This window comes from Lutra lutra, chromosome 9 (genome assembly GCF_902655055.1).
Source record: "Lutra lutra chromosome 9, mLutLut1.2, whole genome shotgun sequence".
Classification (NCBI taxonomy): domain Eukaryota; kingdom Metazoa; phylum Chordata; class Mammalia; order Carnivora; family Mustelidae; genus Lutra; species Lutra lutra.
Genome location: NC_062286.1, coordinates 125,711,265 through 125,730,827, shown reverse-complemented (window position 1 = coordinate 125,730,827; position 19,563 = coordinate 125,711,265).

Below are 19,563 nucleotides of genomic sequence, written 5' to 3'. Positions count from 1 at the left end.
TCGCTCACGGTAGGGTTCACTTGTGCATGTCATGTTCGCACACCTGCTCCCTGCCAGACCTGGAGCGGTGGGGCGCTGGGGGGAATCCCACAGAGAGCCCTGTCTGGAGAGATCCAGAAGAAGAGTCCAGCAGGGGACCGGGACAGGTAAGTAGAAAAGTGTGCTTCAGGGGATAGAAGGCTGGGCAGGTGCTGCGGGAGCCTGGAGGGAGCTCCTCCGTCCCGGGCAGCTCAGAGATGGTTTTGCACAACAAGGGACATTTGAGCTGAGCTTTCAAAGAGCAGCTGGATTTTTTTTTTTTTCCTTCTGGGAGAGATGAGAGAGGGTGAGCTCAGCAGAGGGACCAGCATTTAGAAAAGTCATGGGAATGGGAAGTATCTGATGTGTGTGAAGGAATGGGAAATGTTAGATGTGCTGGGGCGGGGTGTATGTCAGGCTGGGCTGGAGAAGCTGGCACCAGATGGGACTGTGGATGCCAGGGAGACTGGGGAACCCCTGCCACATGGAGGACACCCAGCCCTGGAGCTGCCCCACTGAGCTATTCACGCCCATTCTGAACCCTCTGGCCCAGCCCCGCCCGCCCCACCTGCAGCTTGCCCTAGGAAACTGGGCTTTCATTGTGCTCACGGTCCCCTCTGTTCTTGGCTTCGAAGAGAAAAATTGTGGGCAGGAGTTTTTGTAAGAGCTCTTTATATATAGAAATTCTTGATTCTTTGTTACATAGCCATCTTGTCTTTCTCCTCTCTCTTTCTCTATTTTTGCAGTTTGACTTTAATTTTACTTTGTTTTGATGGAAAGGAGCCTTATATATTTTTGTTGTCTGGTTCTATCTATCCATGTTCATTTGACGTTTTCTTAGAAAATTGTTGTTTATCATAAAATTATCGTATAGGCATCAGGATTCTTGATGGTTTAACTTCTTTTTATTTTTTTCCTTATGGTTTAACTTCTAACATGTAAATCTTTAAGCCATCTTAGGTTTATTTTGGTGTAAGGCAGGAATCTAACTTCGTTTTTTCCAAATTGTTAGCCAGCTGTCCAGTCCCGTTCAGTGAGTAATCCATCATTTCCGAACTGGTGTATTTTGTTCAAAATTCATCTCTCATCTTTTCGATTTTTAAAGTCATACCTGCAACCTAAACAAAAAAGAGAGAGAGAAGGAGAGGAAGAAGAAGAAAGAGAAGCAGAAGCAGGAGTAGGACGAGATGGGAAAGGAGTAATCCGATGACTCAGAAGGGGAGAGCGCCTTCCCCGGGCCCAGCTCCCTGAGATAACAGCCCCCAGCAGCTTGTTCTATGACCTTTTATCGTTAGCGTCACAACGTTTATTATTTATTTATTATTTATTATTCTCTTAAATGCAGAGATATACAAAGGGGAAAAACCTAAAAGGAACAAAGATCTCCAGAGAACACATCACGGATATAAAAATATCTTCACACACACACACACACACACAGAGAGAGAAAGAGAGAGAAGTACTACATATCCAGTGTCAGAAAAGTCAACAGTCCTGAAAGAGACAACATGAAAACCAAGCCCTCCTCTCTTACTGCCCAGGTCCACTGACTTCGGTCTGAAATGCATTTTTTTTTTCCTAAAAGCTATATTTATTTGACAGACAGAGATCACAAGTAGGCAGAGAGACAGACAGAGAGAGAGGAGGAAGCAGGCTCCCTGCTGAGCAGAAAGCCCGATGCGGGGCTCGATCCCAGGACCCTAGGATCATGACCTGAGCCGAAGGCAGAGGCTTTACCCCACTGAGCCACCAGGTGCCCCTGAAATGCATTTCCTCACCACGTTCTACCTCTTGCGCTGTAGATGGGCCCATTTCTGGGCTTCCGGTTTGCTGTGCCATTTCTCTGCCTGCCATGCTGGTGCTGTTCCCATCAGTACGAGGTGGGTCCTGCACAAAGTATTAGAGTGTGAGCCCGTGTTGTGACGGTTTGCTGGGGGCAGTCCTACCTCACTGCTCTTGGGTCTCCATTCAGGCCACTGGACCAAGCGCCACAGACTGGGCAGTGTGTGAACAGCTGTGTTTCTCACGGTTCTGGAGGCTGAAGTCTGAGATCAGGGAGCCCGCACCCCTGGGCTCTGGACGGGGCCCTCCTCCGGGTCACAGGCTGCTGGCTTCCCTCTGTGTCCTCAGGCCACAGAAGAGGGGCCAGAGCGCTCTGTGGGACCTTCCACGAGGGCTCGAATCCCATGTATGCGGGCTCTGCCTTTGGTCTTCATCACCTCCCAAAGGCCTCACCTCCTCATACCATCCCCTTTGGGGTTTAGGATTCCAGCATATGAATTGGAGGGGGTGGGGTGGACACAAACATTCAGTCCCTAGCAATTAGTAACTGTATTTATTTTCCATTTCCATTTTTCCATTTTTTCATTTTCAATAATTTGCAATTTCAATAAATCAATTTTCCATTTCATTTTCAACAATTTCCGTTGATATCGTAGGCCCCTCCCCCCCAGTTTGATTGGAATTTTGTTGGACTCACATTATTTTTATGGATTAATTTGGGGATGATTATCTTCTTCACGGTAGTGAAGTTTTCTTCTGGGGATAAAGGGGCGTGTGTGTGTGTGTGTGTGTGTGTGTGTCTTGTGACTACCTCCAGGTTGTGTGATCTTTCTTGTCCGGGATCTTGGACACCCCTCCTCAGGGCACCTAAACCTGCATCCATCTCTGTTACAGCGGCAGCCACCCGGCAGGAGAGGGCCTGGGGGTCTGAGGCCCTGTCTTCCTCAGGTACACGGGGAGTGATGTGCTCAGCAAGGCGCCAGAGAGCCGAAATCTCACCTCAGGGGAGAATAGCCACAGGGCCACAAACCCAGCCTCAGGGGGAGGTGGTGAGAGCCCGGCAGTGGTACTTTTCCAGTGTTCCAGGGGGAACATGTCGCTGGGGCTGGCCAGGGGTTCCCCAGCTTGGTGGGAGAGTGGGGGAGTGGTGGGTTACGAGGGCCTGGTCCCTGTGCTGTAACCAAAGGAAAATGCCCAAGGCTTCCCGGTATCTCCTCTGTGCCCTTTCCCCACCCAGTCTCTCCCATGGCCCTGAGGGTGGAAAGGTGCTGACCCACTTCAGGTGGGAGGACAGTGCAGCTCAGCAAAGCCAAGGGACCCAATCAGGGTCACCCAGTAGCATTGGGGCACCTCAAATCCCAAGGCACACACCCCTCAGATTGCCGTGATTGTCCCTAGGAGCCCCTGTTCAGGGACAGGGCTGGCCATCAGGCAGCTGGAGGGACTGCCCTCTCCACTCCCTGGTCAGGGGGCAGCGCTAGGCAGGTGAACGGCCCAGGAGGCGGTGGGCTGGGACCACCAGCTCCTCTTCCCGTGCCCGGTTCTGCACGTACGTCTGCCTTCCCCGCCGCCCCGGGCAGCTCTCAGCTTGGCTCGTGGTGTCCTCAGGGGGCCAATGGGCTTCTTGATTCCAGGCTGCACATCTGGAAGTTGACGCTATTAAAACAAACCCCATTATATAACAAATGGACATCTGGAACCCGTTAGCACTGAGTTTTTAGAAAAAGAAATTGTTTTGGATGTGCTCTCTCCTAAGAATGTGGCAAAGCGCCCTCACTCTGGCTGTCCAGGAACCCAGAGCCCAGGCCACCTCTCCTGGGCCCGTTTGTCGAGGTGACTCGGGCCAGACCAGTGGTGGGCCAGGGCAGAGGCAGGGACAGACTCCCTTTACCAGATTGGATACTTCACTGGCTCCTGAGGGCCACGTGCTCAGGAGGCCCCTCTCCATGTCATTCAAATATTTATTCAGCCCTTGTGCACCTACTGTCCACTGCCAAGTCCTTACTGTTATATGCCCACCCCCAACCCTTCATGCCTTAATTACCTTGTCATGGCTTAAAAAAACAGATCGCGGTGTGTCCTGGATTCCAAACAGCAATGCTTGAACAATCCTGTCCCTCAGTTTCCTCTGACACCTTAGCCAGTCCCTGGAACTCCCTAGGATCTTCAGACCTCTGTCTGTGAATTGTCTTTCTACCCTTCCCCACCAGACCAAAACTCTAGAGGTCACTTAGGTACCGATGACTTTGGCTTGGGGTCATGGTGGTTCTATGGGTGGGCCTTGATCTAGCACTGAAGAGGGTTTATGAGAAATGTCTGGTGAACATTTTGAAATGGAAATTAAATAAATACACACACACACACACACACACACACACACATATATAAAATTCTCCCCAACATTTTGTGATGAAAAATTTCAAGCATATGGAAAGTTGTAAGAATTGTACAGTGAACGCCCATGTAAACCCATCACCTCGATCCTGCAGTTGTCAGCACGCGCTGAATCTATCCTTCTATTCACCCCTGATGCAGACATCACTATATTTCACCCCTAAACACTGGGCATGCAAACAACTAACTAGAATTCAATGTTTGTTTCTGATTTTCTTTCGGGTGATATTGACATACGATGAAACGTGGACGTTTTAAGTGTACTATTCCGGTAAGGCTGGTACCTCTGGGACCCATACCCCCACCGGTGGGTACAATTTACCATCAACCCCAGAAAGTCCACCACACTCCTTTCTAGTCATCCCCCACCACCCGGTCGTCCCAGAGGCAGCTACCACGCTGGCTATTTTCACCGTACACTAGGTAGTTTGGACTGACGAGTGTTCTCCCAAAATTCATATGTTGAAGTCCTGACCCCAGGACCACAGAATGCGGCTATATTTGGAGACGGTTTCCTTGAAGAGGGAAGAATGAGGCTGTATGGGTGGGCCCTAATGCAGTATGACTGGTGTCCTCCTAAGAAGAGAGTGGGACACAGATGTGCACACACACGGGAGGAAAGACCGCATGAAGACACGGCAGAAGACAGCCTTCTACAAGCCAAGGAGAGAGACCACTGCTGGGTCCTTGAGCTCAGAATTCTGGTCTCCAGGGCTATGAGAAAGTAGTAAGTTTCTGTTGTTCAAGCCGCTTCGTCTGTGGCCCCTGGAGCAAACGAATAGGCCAGGTTTACCTTTTCTAGAATTTTATATAAATAAAATCGTACACTAGGTATTCCTTGTGTGTGGCTTAGTTGGCCCAGCAACCATCTATATTGCTGCATGAATCAGGACTGTGTTCCTTTTTCATACCCGAGTAGTGTTCTGTGATATAAGTATCCCACAGTTGGTTTAGCCAAGGCAGTTTATTTTTTAACAGAATTGTTTCAGAACATTTCCCTCTAAGGGTGCCTGGGTGGGTCAGTGGGTGGCTCAGAAGCCTCTGCCTTCAGCTCAGGTCATGATCTCAGGATCCTGGGATTGAGCCCCACATCGGGCTCTCTGCTCAGGGGGGAGCCTGCTTCCCCCTCTCTCTGCCTGCCTCTTTGCCTACTTGTGATCTCTCTCTCTCTCTCTGTGTCAAATAAATAAAATCTTTAAAACAAAACAAAACATTTCCCTCTACTGTCAGTCTTTTGTGTCATCCCAGTGACAGAGCGGACTGCCAGCCCCACTCAACGGGTAGCTCCAGAACTACACTTGAACGTCTAATCATCCTAAAATGTATATAAGATGCATTGTACTTCCCAAGATGAGCTCTTACCTAGGAGATTAAAGTAGTAGCACATTATTTTTATCTCAGCGGATGCAGGCAAATCCAGGACATCAGAGGGATCTCAACCTTTTGGTTACAAATTACGTAGTGATCATAGTGGCTTTGCTGCGAAGGGCTCTGAATTCGAGTCTTGCTTGCTGTGTGATCTTGGGCAAGTCCCTGGAGCTCTCCGGGCCTCATTTTCTTCACCTGGGAAGGATTGTTTCCTTCACCCAGGGAGCGAGGCTAATAATCCCTTCTGTAAGTGTGGCTTGAAGATGGAATGAACTCGTGAGTTCAGCGTGTTTCCAGTGGCTGGAAAAAGTGAGGACTCAGGAAGCATTTGTCCCACAGGGCCGCCATCAAAAGCCAGAGCCTCTCTCGTGATAGGGCAGCAGAAGTGGGTTTCTAGGCCACAGAGAGTAGAAAATGAGCTTTCTGCCCTGCCCAGCATGATCTCGGAGACCAAGAGACGGGGCCACTGAGATCAATCAGCCCAATGCGATCCCAGAAGAATGGGTGCTTTGGGGGGTTTAGAAAACCCACCCTGAACAGAGGGACCCTAAGTGCTCCCAGGCTACACAAGTCGCGCCCATGTTTGACCACTTCTGTTTGTTGTTTTGTTCCATCTCAGTAGGGAAGTTCAGAAGTTTCTTTCACTTTGTCACAAACACTTCTAGAAAAGGCTACATTTCACTCTCATAATCCAGGAACCCCTCCTTTATAACAGATACTGATTTAATACTGTTCTTCTAAGGAAGCCAAACAAATGCACCATCCGAATCACCACCATTCACTTTCTTTCCGAGTTCCTTCCTTCTGAAAGAAGTACTTTAAAACTTTGAAGTCCTTAGGAATTGTTTTTTGGCATAATCTATCCACTCTGTCCCAAGCGGCTTTGAAATGTTCCTAATTTCTCTCAGATGATGATCTTTTTTGGATTTTAGAGACAAAGAAAGCATCTATAGTTTCACTTTGAAGCTCTTCAGAAAAAAATTCCTGGGACACTTACCATGCGGTAAAGAAATTTAAAACACGAGATAAGTTCAAATTCGGGACCAGGGCCATCCACCGGACCCACCGAGAGCCACAGGGTGAGGAGGGCCTTTTACAACGATAGGCTGTGGCCTCCTGGCCTCAGAACATTCTTCCTCCCAGCTACGGGGGTTCTAGAGAAGTCATCTCAGCTCCCGCACACTTCCTCTACACCCCACTTCCAGAGCCCAGGGAAATTCCTTCAGGAGGTGCACTGTGTCGTGCCAAGAACATAACGGAGGCCATTTGAGGTCATCCTTCTCCTTATGGAGCTTTGCTATGACCTGAACCGAAAGACGCCCACCTCCTCAAACAGCCTTCAGTGCCACTCAGTGCGCTGGTACCTTCCAGATGCAGTTAGAGACCTGGTAGCACGTTCAACTCAATTCCACTTTGCTGCCTTTTTTTTTTTTTTCAGGTATATTTTTATGACCCTGCAGGAGACCATCGATCCCAGTCAGCCCATCAGCATGCATGAGACCCAAGCACCTCTTTTTTAATGAAACCTCCTGGAGAACTGCCCTTCCTGCTTCCCAACTACAAGTGTGCTCCTACAGCAAGGCTCCCTGCGGCGGGGGTGGGGGTAGGGGGAAGGGCCCTAGACTGAGGGCGCTGGTCCCCCCACTCCACCCCAGCCAGACAGGAGGGGCCGGCAGCAGAGAGCGACTTGGGTGAGATTCAGATCTGCCCAAATCCAGGGTAGAACCTGGTGCAAGGAGCCACCAGAGAGCTGGGGCCAGCAGCCACGGGCAGTCTGGAAGGACCTGCAGAATCCTTCCCTGTCCCCAGGAGATGGGGACACAGAGCCCACCCTCCTAGGGCACCTGCAGACACAGTCAGCCTGTCTGCTCGACCTGAGCCTCCAGCCAGTTCAAGCTTCAAGAATGCATAGGGACAGACTTCCCTCTCGGGACAGCTTTGGCTGCGTCCCCTAAGTTTTGGGACGCTGTTTTCTTATTATCATTTGTCTCAGGGTGTTCTTCAAATTCCGTTCCACTTTCCTGTTTGACCCAGTGGTCTTCCATAAGCATACTAGCTGGTCCCCCACCTACTTGTGAATTTTCTCGTTTTCCTACTGTTAATGATTTCTAGCTCCATTTCACTGTGCTTGGAAAAGATACTTGGAATGATGTCAGATGAGCGGACAAAGAAAATGTGGTATATATACGTACCGTGGAGTATCACTCAGCCACGAGAAAGGAGGAGATCCTGCCACTTGCAACAACATGGATGAGCCCCAAGAGCGTCGCGCGAAGGGAATTAAGCCAGACACAGAAAGACAAACGCAGCACGATTTCACGTGTACGTGGAATCTAAAAAGAGTCGAACTCCTCAAAGCTGAGAGGAGAGCAGGGCTTGCCAGGGGCTGGGGGGCGAGGGGAGAGGCTGGTCAAAGAGTACAAAGTTTCGGTTATACAGCATGGATGAGCGCTGCAGACCCGACGCACAGCGCAGCCACCACAGTTAACAACCCTGTATTGTATACTTGACCTTGGCTGAGAGGGTCGATCCCTAGTGCTCTCCACGAAGAACCCACAAACACCTGTGAAGAGACGGACGCGTCCATCAGCCTGATCGCGACGATCCCTCTGCCATGACCAGGACATCACCTCATGCACTTACATTTGTACCAGTCTTACCTGTCAATTATACCCCAATAAAGCTGGGGAAACGTGGGAACTTAGTAAGATGCATATGGACATCCTGGAGGGAGAAAAGATGCAGAGAAGAGAGTGAGCGCCAGAGAGAACCAGCCGTCCGGAGAAAGCCCGCGATCCCGTCAGAGCCGCGGGAGGAGACAGACCACAGCCTGCACACACTGACACAAAGGAAACAATGAGGGCTTTTTATTTATTTATTTATTTTTTTAAATCAGATGCAAAAGAAAATACTTTCCGAACAGGAAAGCATGATTTTAAATTTAGCACGAACTGAAGGAGAGCTGGGAGCAGGTGAAAGAGATCAAACAAAACCCAAGCAAAAAATGGAAGAAGACATGGGGCGCCTGGGTGGCTCAGTGGGGTAAAGCCTCTGCCTTCAGCTCAGGTCCTGGTCTCAGGGTCCTGGGATCGAGCCCCGCATCGGGCTCTCTGCTCAGCGGCGAGCCTGCTTCCCTCCCCTCTCTCTCTGCCTGCCTACTTGTGATCTCTCTCTCTCTCTGTGAAATAAATAAGATCTTTAAAAAAAAAAAAATGTTTAAAAAAAAAAGGAAGAAGACAGAACACATGTGGAGGAAAACCAGAGCCTAGGAGGGGAGAGATCCAGGAGACATGATACGCAAAGCCTGAAAAAGCCTACGAGGGGAGAGAAAACCCAGGAAACGGAGGAGAAGCAATAACTTTAAAACAAGAAAGAAGATTTTCCGTGGTTCAAAGGAAGACTCTGGTTTGCAAGGGCTCATTGAGTTCCAGGCAGAAGTGATGGAAAAAAGCAGACATCTAGGCACGGCCTGGGAAGAGTCCTGAATTCCATGATTAAAGGGAAAACTCTTACAAGCTTCTCGAAGGAGGGAACACGTTCCAGGGAGGAAAAGAGAATCAGACAGAAGCCACACATCTCCTTGACAAAGTGAGAAAAGAGTAAAACAGCCTATAGCCAGCCAAGGTGCCGTTTGCCTCATGGGGATACAAGAGATGCCCTGCCCCGAGCAAGGCTCCCTGGACAGAGGGAAACACCAGATAAAGGAACCTAATTGGGCAATAATTGAATCCGACTGCAGGCAAGGGAGATGAAGAAAAGAGGGGACTGTCACCCAACAGCGAGCCAAGAGCCTGCCAATTCATGTGTAGTTAGCGATGGAGTTTGCAGCATAAGCACCAAATAAGCTTTAATGAAAAAAAGAAAAAACCGGGACACCTGGGTGGGTGGCTCAGTTGGTTAAGCGGCTGCCTTCGGCTCAGGTCATGATCCCAGCGTCCTGGGATTGAGTCCCACATCGGGCTCCTTGCTCAGCGGGGAGCCTGCTTCTCCCTCTGCCTCTGCCTGCCACTCTGTCTGCCTGTGCTCATGCTCGCTCCCTCTCTCTCTCTAACAAATAAATAAATAAAATCTTTAAAAAGAAAAAAAAAAAGAAAAAACCACAGAAGAGAGATGTAGTAACACTGCCTAGTAGCTTGCAGCTAAAAGCGCAAAATAGAACTTTTTGGGATTCCAGGAAAAAACAGAAAAGGGGAAGGTCAGCAAAAGCGGAGGATGACCTAGAGTGGAGCTTCCAAAATGGGAAGGGAAAAGAGGAATGACCAGCGTCTCTTGTCACTCGTTCCATCCTTTCTTTCTCTCTTTTTTTTTTAATTAAAAAAAATATATTTTATTACGGAAACTTCTAAACATACACGGTAAGAGAGGGAACAGCACAAGGAATCTCTGTGGATCCAAATCTAAGGTTCGTTACTCATTTTTTTCCCCCCAAAAGGCCAAGAAAACCTTGATTGTCTCAAAACTGTGACATTTGTTTCTATTTTTCCTAGCAATTTACTTAGAATTGGCACACTCTTGTAGATCCCAGCACTCGTCCTTACCGATGAAAAGACATCTTCTTCCTAAGTCCTTTTTCTGATCTCTGGCAACCCTCTAATGCCGCCTTCACAAAAAGATTGACGAGGCACGCTCTCTTTCCGGTAACCTTCCCAGCTTTCCCACCGCTCATTCTTGTTACGGTTGACAAGCTGGCAAAAGTCACAAAACGCGGGGCACCTGGGTGGCTCAGTGGGTTAAGCCGCTGCCTTTGGCTCAGGTCATGATCCCGGGTCCTGGGTTCAAGCCCCACATCGGGCTTTCTGCTCAGCAGGGAGCCTGCTTCCTCCTCTCTCTCTGCCTGCCTCTCTGCTTACTTGTGATTTCTCTCTGTCAAATAAATAAATAAAATCTTAAAAAAAAAAAAGTCACAAAACGCAAAATCTCTCTCATTACCAAGACTCTGAAAAAATCCTATCATTTGCACAGAACTTGTGTTTTTTGCTGGGTTAGATCGGCCAGCGTTGACTCAGGAAGCGGCACCTGGTTCAGAACAGCCGCACACCCTCACGCCCTTGGACTTGGGCGCCAGGTGTCAATGATTCTGGAAAAGTGCATACCATCACTTCATCAGCTGGGCGGCCTCGAGACTCCTGGGGGGAAATGACAACAGGCTGTATTTAACTGATCACAACTACTAAGAAGGAACCCACAGCCGACTTGGGTCAACACGTTGGAAACTGAAGAGTAGGAGATGTTCGCCAGCACCGTGAGAAACAAGCCAGGCAGGGGGGACAGGCTGGTGGCACCAGGCTGGTGACACCGGGCTGGTGACACCGGGTGGGAAGGGCCTAGGGAAACGCCGGTTGGGTTGCTCCCAAACATTCACGTTTTCCTCCATTGTTTCTTTTCTTCCTCATTGAAAATGGGTGATTTTCTCTTTCTTTTTTTCCATTGCTGCAAGACGAAGAGGAGAAGCCACGCTTTGTAATATATGTAACCAGGTGAGGTAACTTGGGAAGGTACTGTCGTGCTTCTGCTGATCCTAAATTTCTTTTCATCCAGGAAGCTGGGTCCAGGAGCACCCAATCCCTACTCTGCCTGGTGTCCCCTCCCTCCCCCAACCCATGCTTATAGCCCTGGATAAGCCCTGTGAGCCACGGTTTTGCCCCAACCTTCAAACTACGGTGTCTCTGCCACAGACGCCATGGTCGAGCCTCTGCATTTCCCCTTGGCCTTCTCTAAGTATCCTCCCCTCCCCACCACCACAGACCCCCTACTCCCCCACACCCCCTGTTTCAGCCCAGCCTTGTTGGCCCTAGTAAAGGGGCGTCCTGCCTTCTCTCCAGGTCAGGAAAATCAAGGCCTCCCCTATGGCTTCCCTGAGTCTCTTGGAGACTTCCCTTCCCTTGTCTAGGCTGGCATCTCTCTCTTCCATTCCCCTGCCCCCTGCCACCTCCCCCCAACCCCCTCTGCCCACCCAGCCCTGTTGCTGCCTCTTCTTCCTTGGTTCTCACCCTAAATGTCCCCAGCTTCCTTTTTACACCACACGAACTCCTTGGGATACCTCTTCATTCCCATGACCTTAGCTTTGGTCAATGAATTAACTTGTAAATTCAGATAAACCAGGCAGGGCAGTTTTTTGAAACTTCCATTTGTTTTTGGCACAAAAACTTCTTTTTTTGGTCTTTATTTCCTCCTGAATTAAAAGTCACTCAGCCCATTTGGGGAGGGGAGTCACCCTCCCCAGGGCACAATGTAGACATCTCCCACCTCTTCCTGGGAGTGCCATGTACCTGGCCCTGGAATGTCGAAGTCCTAAGCCCTCAAGGTGGGAGAAATAACTTTTTCTCTTGTTGACAGTTTAAGTCCCGGATACAGTGGGCCCTATCAAGGCTTTTCCTAATTATGGAAAAGGAGAAGGAGGAGGTTTGGGGGAGGAGAGGGGGAGGGCAGCGGGGCAGGAAGCCTGCAGAGCCCAGGGAAAGAAGAGGAAGGATGAAGACACGCCACACAGCTCCAAGGGGGCGTTGGTGGTGGTGTAGCTGCCTGGGAGGTGCCAGGCCAGGAAACGAGGAACAGCAGGGCCATGTAGGGCCTCTGCCAGCTGCCCAGACAGAACTGGGCCTCTGGGAGGAAGGAGGCAACCGGGACGATGAGCCGGCCCCTTCCCCATGGCTCCGGGAAGAACTCTAAACCGCAGTGGAGTGGTATGTCTTGGGCAGACCTCCTGACCTTGCACTAGAGGGCCTGCCGAGGACACCCCAGCCCCCCAAGCTGGGAAGGGGCAGCGGACAAATGAGACACCCCAAATACATGCATATCATGGACACTCTTCTCTAGGGTATCTGCAGGCCTCCCTCCAAGCTTGTGCTTCCCCTCTTTCTTTGTCTCGGCAAAAAGGACCCCCACACTGGAAACCTAGAGGCATCCTATAGCCCTTCAGAACCCACCAGGGTTTCCCCGTCCTCCTAATGTTTCCGGATATGTTCCACTCCCTTCCCTCTTCACCTCCACACACGAGTCCTGACCTACACCACCAGCATCGCCTCCTAACCTAGGATCTAGCGCTAACCTAACCTCCTAACCTAACCTAAGATCCCTTTCCTTGGCCCCCACCCTCCCCATCACCCAGCCAAGGCAGTCCACGAGGTGGCTGAACATACAGTGGGGTCCTTGGCCAGACAGAGACACAGGAGGAGGAGGTGAGGGCAAGAGGAGCTGGGATTGCTGATGCATTCAGTGGCCTGGCCGGTGAGAGGCGCTGGGAGGACACAGCAGGGGTGGGGAGGGTGGAGTGGAGGTGGCCTTCCCCTCCTCCCAGCACAGCCCTGGGGCGGGGGAGGGAAGGGAGGGATAAAGTCCCACCGTGGGAGCCTCCTGCCTGCCCTTTCCCAAAGGAACTGAGGCCAACGCCAGTGTAGCCAGGAATGTGGGAGTCCCTGGCTGCAGAAGCTTGGGGAAAAGACCCCATGGGTCCCCTGGTGGGAGGCAAGAGCTGGTGGGTGGGCTGCTCTGGGGAATTGGAGTAGTCAAGGCACAGCAGGGAGCCCTCTGAATAAATGCCCAATATATGGCCAAGCACCAAGTGTGAGATGGGCGGGGAGACAGGGGTGGGTCCCTCCCAGGGTGTGGGTCCACACCGTGACCTTGGCCCTGACCCATCTTTCCAGCCAGCGCATGAATGCCAGGCAGTCCCCTCTCGTCGCCAGCATCTCCTCCTGTGTCCCACACCAGCCTCCCCAGGGTATCCTCCTCGTGGCTCCAGAGTGATCAAAGCCTCCAGTTCACCATCCAGCAAACACAGACAGGAGGCGTCCCCTGCATCAGCGACTGTCAGCCTGGAGGGGGGGCTCTGTGCAGAGACAGTGACGGGGCCGTGTAGGAGCTGGCGGGTGAGTGAGCTCACCGGGGCTGAAGTCCAAGCATCGTGCACCCTCAGTCCTCAGCCTACACACTACGCCCCCCACCCCACAAACACCCCTCACTCTCTTTGCCCCCTCTCCTCCCCAGGCCCCTTTCCTGACCCCTCCCCTGGGACTCCTACCAACTCACAGCCACCTCTGCATGCCCCCAGTCTCCAGTGCCTTGAGCTCAGCCTGGGGCCCACCTGCCTGTGCTTCTAGCACTGAGCGGGTGCCCAGCAATGTCCTAGAGAATTAAGGAAATTAAGACAGAGCAGGTCTGAGATAAGGGCATTGTCTGTGTGGAGGTCAGGTTCTGCCTATCCAGGCATGAGTTTGCCATGGCAACGACCTACCTCCCCACCCCCGCCCCCCACCCCAGTGGAGGGTAACCCCCTTCCCCGGGCCCATCGCATGCCTGCCTCCTGTGTTACCAGCTGGTAATCCAGTGTGGTTTTTACTCCTGTGCTCATGAATAGAAGAGCTAGAGGAGAACGGGGTGAACCACTCCAGGGGCCCTGTGGGTCTCCCACCTTGCTGGGAGCGGCTCCCAGCCTCCCCGGGATCCCTCTGGCTGTGACACCCCTCACATCAGCACCTGCCGTACCAGAGGCCTCCCGGTCAAGGCTCTGGCTGGCCGTGACTGCCTTGGAGCAGCACAGTGGGAGGCAGACTCCTGTCCTGGACAGCTCATTAAGTCCTCCTCTCTCCCCACACTTGGTCACATACAGTCACCCCTGCCCCAGGCCTGATGTTTTGTCTTCCCTCTGCCTGGCACCTTGTAAACCCTCCCCATACTGCACAGCCCCCACATCAGCCACCAGGGCCTGTCAGCCTTCTGTCCTGAAAGCTTCTGGAATCCACCCCCGTCACCCCCACTGGACCCTTGTCACCCTTGTGGCTGACAGTCGCCGCCGCGCAGCGCCTCCAGTGCCTAGTCTGTGTTGCAGCAGCCGGGGGACATTTTTCAAGACTATTTGTTGTGCGCTGTTACCTTGGTGTTAAGTCCAGACCCTTCCCTGAAGTAGCCGAGGCTCCTCTTGTCTGGCCCTGGCTAACCTTTCAGGGGACCTGCCCCGTCCCCACCCAGAGCCCGTGGTATTTCCCAGACACACCAGGCCGTCTCCTGCCTCCATGCCCTGTGCAGGCCGTGCCTACCACTTGGGGAGGCTTTCTCCCCACAGGTGAGCTGCAGTGTTGCTTGGTTGGGAGGATTCTGCCCACCCCAGACCCAGCTCCCTGGGCTTAAGACCCCATGCCTCCTGAGGGTCCTGGACCATAACAGTATCACGTGCTCCGTCCTTCTCTGTTTGCAGGTCTGTTCCCTGTCTCAGGTCAGGTTCCCCAGCAGCAGAGCTGGAGACGGGATTCAGGACTATGCAGTTTACTAGAGAGAGACACACACAAGAGGGAGACGAGGGAAGGGGAGGGGAGGGGAGGGCCAGAATAAAATGGGATCTCAGGTGGCATCTAGATGTGGTCTGAGCCAGGGGACTCTAGAGCCTGCCTGCATTGCTGAGCTGTCCCCCTGAGGCCAGGAGACCAGCCTTCTGTATCCCTGTAGCAGCCTGTCATTCACTATGAAGAGGGGCAGGGTGTGAACTTCCTGGGGAGATGGCTGTCATCTGCTAGGGGCAATTTGCTGTAGGGGTGGCCCTGAGCATTTGCAGTCATCACTCCCACAGTGGGGAGATGATGGAGGCACCGGCTGGGGAAAGGGGGGTTGGCGGGGGTACCAACAGCATCTGCCCTGCGCCCTGGTCAAGTAGGACCTCAGAAAGATTTCTAAAGAAATGAAGACTATGTGGGTTCTTGGCCCATCCGGCACTGACCTACCCCAAGGTCACAGCGGCACTGCTGACCTTGGAGGAGGTCCTGCCCACGGCAGCCTCCATTTCAGTGAGTGGAAAGAAGTCCAGGCACCCGTCCAAGCCCTGCCCAGGGAGGGACTGAGTCCTACGCCCTCACTGAGGCTCCTGTAGATGCCCATCCTTGCAGATGGGAGCTTTAGCCAATGTTCTCATTTAGTCCTCCTAGTTACCATTTTACAGATGGGAAGACAGAGGCTCAAAGGGGTGAAGTGACTCCATGAAGGCTGAGCAACTCGTGAGTGGAAGAGCTGGACCTGAGTGAACCCAGATCTGCCCGGTTCCTTCCCCGCCGTATGTGAATCACCTTGGAGCTCAGGCCTCCCTGCCCACCATAAGAGACTGGCACGTCCAGGGCCATCTCCGTGCCCCACGGCAGGGCTCAGCTAAAAGAGGGTCCCTAAGGCCTGCATCTGGTATTTGCAATAGTTGGGAGGCCCACGCATGTATTTTGCATATATTTGCATAACGATTTGCATCTGGTTTGCATGTGTCGACGTTGGGGCCCCATCAGTACAATTTTTAAGTTGCTTCTAAGCAGCTCTCACTCAGTAGAAGTCCCCCCCGGGGTTTATAGAGTCCAATTTCCATGACTCTGGCCTCTCTCCCGGGGCCCCCACCTGGAGGACGCACCTCTACCCACCCCCTGGGGCTAGACTCACTAGAAAGGGTCACTCCAAACCCCTGCCCCAGAAACACGTATGGACTTGACAGTGACTGTTTTTTATGGTGTGGGTGTAATCAAAACACCGATTGGGCTTTGAGCATGCTGGTGTTTATGTTGGGGAGAGAGCGAGCCCTGGGGAAAGATCCTCGCTGTTCCAAAGGTGGCCCCTTGTAGCGAGGGAGGCTGTGCACACTCAGAAGAAAGGAGACGGGGTGGGGTTGTGGGTAGGGACAAAGGGCTGATGGAGTCAGGAGCCTGTATCCTAGGGCTGGCACCCCCAGTTGTCCCACCCACCAGGCAACCGGTGGGGGCGCCTGCCTCTCCCTGTCACAGGGGGCTCATCTGTGATGAGAAGGGCTTGTGCCACAAAACTGGTTGTTCCAGAGCGTTCTATTCCTGTCTCTTTTAGGGGAATTAAAAGATGCAGAGGGCCTGGATAAAGCAGGGAGGGCATCCTGGGTGGGGTGGAAGGAGCCTGGAGAGGGAGAGGAAACTCCTTGGCCCCCGAGAAGGGCTTGGAGGTAAGGAGGAGCTGTTCCAGGTGGGCAGGATGCCAGGATGACCTTACCACCAGGCAAGCCTGCATCTCTCTTTTTTTTTCTAAAGACTTTATTTATTCATTCATTTGAGAGAGACACACAGCACAAGCGGGGCGGGGGTGGGCAGAGGGAGAGGGAGAAGCGGACTCCTCACCGAGCAGGGAGCCTGCCGTGGGGCTCAAACCCAGGAACTGGAAATCACAACTGAGCTGAAGGCAGACGCCCAACCATCTGAGCCACCCAGATGCAGAGCCGGCATCTCTGCAGCTGCCAGGGACCCAGTTTCCCATCTTCTCGATCCCCAGACACCAGTTCTTCCCCTCTGCCCTAGACAGCCCACGGAGGCAGGAGGGAGGCTGCAGTGTCTGGCGGAGGCTCCCCCTCATGTTCGCCCACTGGTCCACTCCCTGATGGACCCCAAGTGCGAGGCTCCACTATCCCTGTCCAAGGTTCTCTTGCCTTCCTGATGGCCTCCTCCATCATCCCTGGAGAGAGAGGTGGCTTATCTGTTACCAAGGGCTAGTGAGGGTTGGGAAAGTATGTTCCTGTGTGTGTGTATGGAAGTTGGGTGTGTGTGTGAGAGAGACAGACAGACAGAATGTGTCTGCAAACGGATGTGCGTGTCCCTGTGAACAGAAACTGGGATCCTATGTGTGGCCCCTCAGCCTGGATGGAGCCAGGCTGAGGGGCCTGGCTCCATCCAGGCTGAGTCGGGGGGTGGGGGTGTGGGGGGGGAAGGCAGTGCAGGGGGCGGGAACACGAATGCCTCCCTCCCCTGTCTCTGCCTTCCCTAGGTCTCCTGTCTGGCAGATGCGGGGGAGACCCCAGCCTCTGTCAGGACTGCATCCCGCCAAGACCCTGAGTATCTCCTCTGCCGATGTCCTCCGCTCAACCCGCCTCCCCCAGGATGCGGCCCCAGGGCTGGCTCCCGAAACCGTTCCAGTTGAAGAGGTTGTTTGAGGTCAGCCACCTGGGAAGGGGGAAGTGGGGTCCAACTGTCCTTTTAGCCCCCTGTTATGTGGACTTTTCCAAGTTCAGACAGGGTCCAGCTTCCTCTGAGTTGTGGGTCCCACATCTGGGCCGGGTAGGGAGTGAGAGGCAGGGCTGGGGCCCCTTGGAAAAGGATCACAGCTTCTGTAGTATGGGGGAGGGGGAGGCGGGGGCGGGTTCTTCTAGAACTTCCTGGGAGGTGCTACCAGGCAATCAGAACCTAGCCCCGGAGTGAGGAGACTGGCTCTGTTATGTCCCACCCAGATGTCTCTCACTGTGAGTGCAGGGAAAGTCCGGTGGTTACAAGGTCAAGAGCATGTTATGGATACCGTGTATCCTGCCCCCAGCAGAAGGACATCTCTGTTAAAGGCTGGAGAATATAAAAGCACATTCAGTGGCATTGTGGCAAAGGACCAAAGTTGTCTTAGACATCATTGATTGGCATCAGAAACCCATTTGAGCTAGCTAAAGTGAGGTGGGTCACCAGAAGCAGACAGGGGAAGCCAATTACCAATTGGCTCCTCCCACACCTATCCCAGAGTACCATACCCTCTGGACAGACGCTACTCTCCTCTGCCAAACTCTCTTGCTTAACCTTTCTCTAAGTCCTGCATAGCTATGCTACAGCACACCAGGGTCCGTCCCTTCACCAGCTTTCAGGGACCCTGTCGCGGACTGAATAGTATTCCCCCCAAATTCACATCCACCTTGAACCTTAGAACATGACCTTACTTGGAGAAAGGGTCTTTGCAGATGTAATGAGTTAAAATGAGGTCAGACTGGCTTAGATTGGCCCCTAAGTTCAATGATCGGTATCCTTATAAGAAGAGGAGAGGACACAGACACAGAGACAAAGGGCCTGTAAACACACAAGTCAGAGGGCCACCTAAAGACAGAGCAGACAATGCAGTGAGCAGCTCCTAGCCAAGGAGCACCTGCGGCCAGCAGAAGCTGGAAGAGGCAAAGGATTCCTCCTGAGCGCCTGGAGGGAGAGTGCCCCTGCTGACCCCTTGATTTCAGACTTCTAGACCCCAGGATCATGGGAGAGTAAATTTCTGTTGTTTCAAGCTATCACGTTTGTGATCGTTTGTGATCGTTTGTTACGGCAGCCCTAGGAAACAAATAAGCCATGAAATTCCCCGCCTGGGAGCTGGATCCCCTCCGCATGTGTTCCAAAGCGGAGGACGGGAACAGTTGGCCCACTTTGGTCAGGTGTCTGCTTCCCCCACCAGGGACCCACGAGCCACTGGAGCTAAGAATGGGCAGGGGGCACAGATGTGAGTCTCAGAGCTGTCCCCATTTACACCCTCATATCGTCGCTTTACCTGGAGGGTGTGGATTCACATTTCGGGTCAGAGGAAAGAGTCTCTCCAGGTATGCCTGGGAGTTCTGTGACTTCCACACATCAATCAGCTACTTAGGTGAAGACAGAAGGCTGCCGTCACCTGGGCTGATCGATGGGACAAAGCCACAAAGAATCACGCCCCTGTGGGATGACAGAATCAGGATTCAAGAAGCTCTTTGCAAGTTAGAAAGTCAACACCATGCGATGATGTTGAATGAAAATGAGGGTGAAGGCCAACTCTTGGGTTCCAAGAGTCAGTCTCGCAAGGGAAATATGGCTGAAGCCTGCCTTAGCAGCAGCTCCTTGTGAGAGAAAACTAAAGGTTGCCTTTGCCTGGGGGCTGATAAGGAGCCAGTGCTGTGGTCCAGCTGGCTAAGAGCTTTGATTGCCCGGAGAGAAGCAGAGCAGCTGCTGCTTGGCTGGAGAGACATGGGGTTCTGGGGCTCCCGGCAGCCCACACCTAAGAGAGACAGGGAAAACACGGACTCCAGCAGGGAACCAGAGGGACGGCCTGGCCCCTGACTGGGCAGCAGAGGGTTAGTTGAAGATGCCACGGGGAGGTCGCCCCAGAGTTAGTTATCAGTTGTCCTGGGCACCTCCAGGCAATGACGCTGTGAGGAGGCACAGCTAACCAACGGGGACCTTCTGGGGCCTGTTCCAAGGCGGTGGCTGCGGAGGTGTTGCTGGGGCGCCCCCAAACAGGGTCATCTCAGCT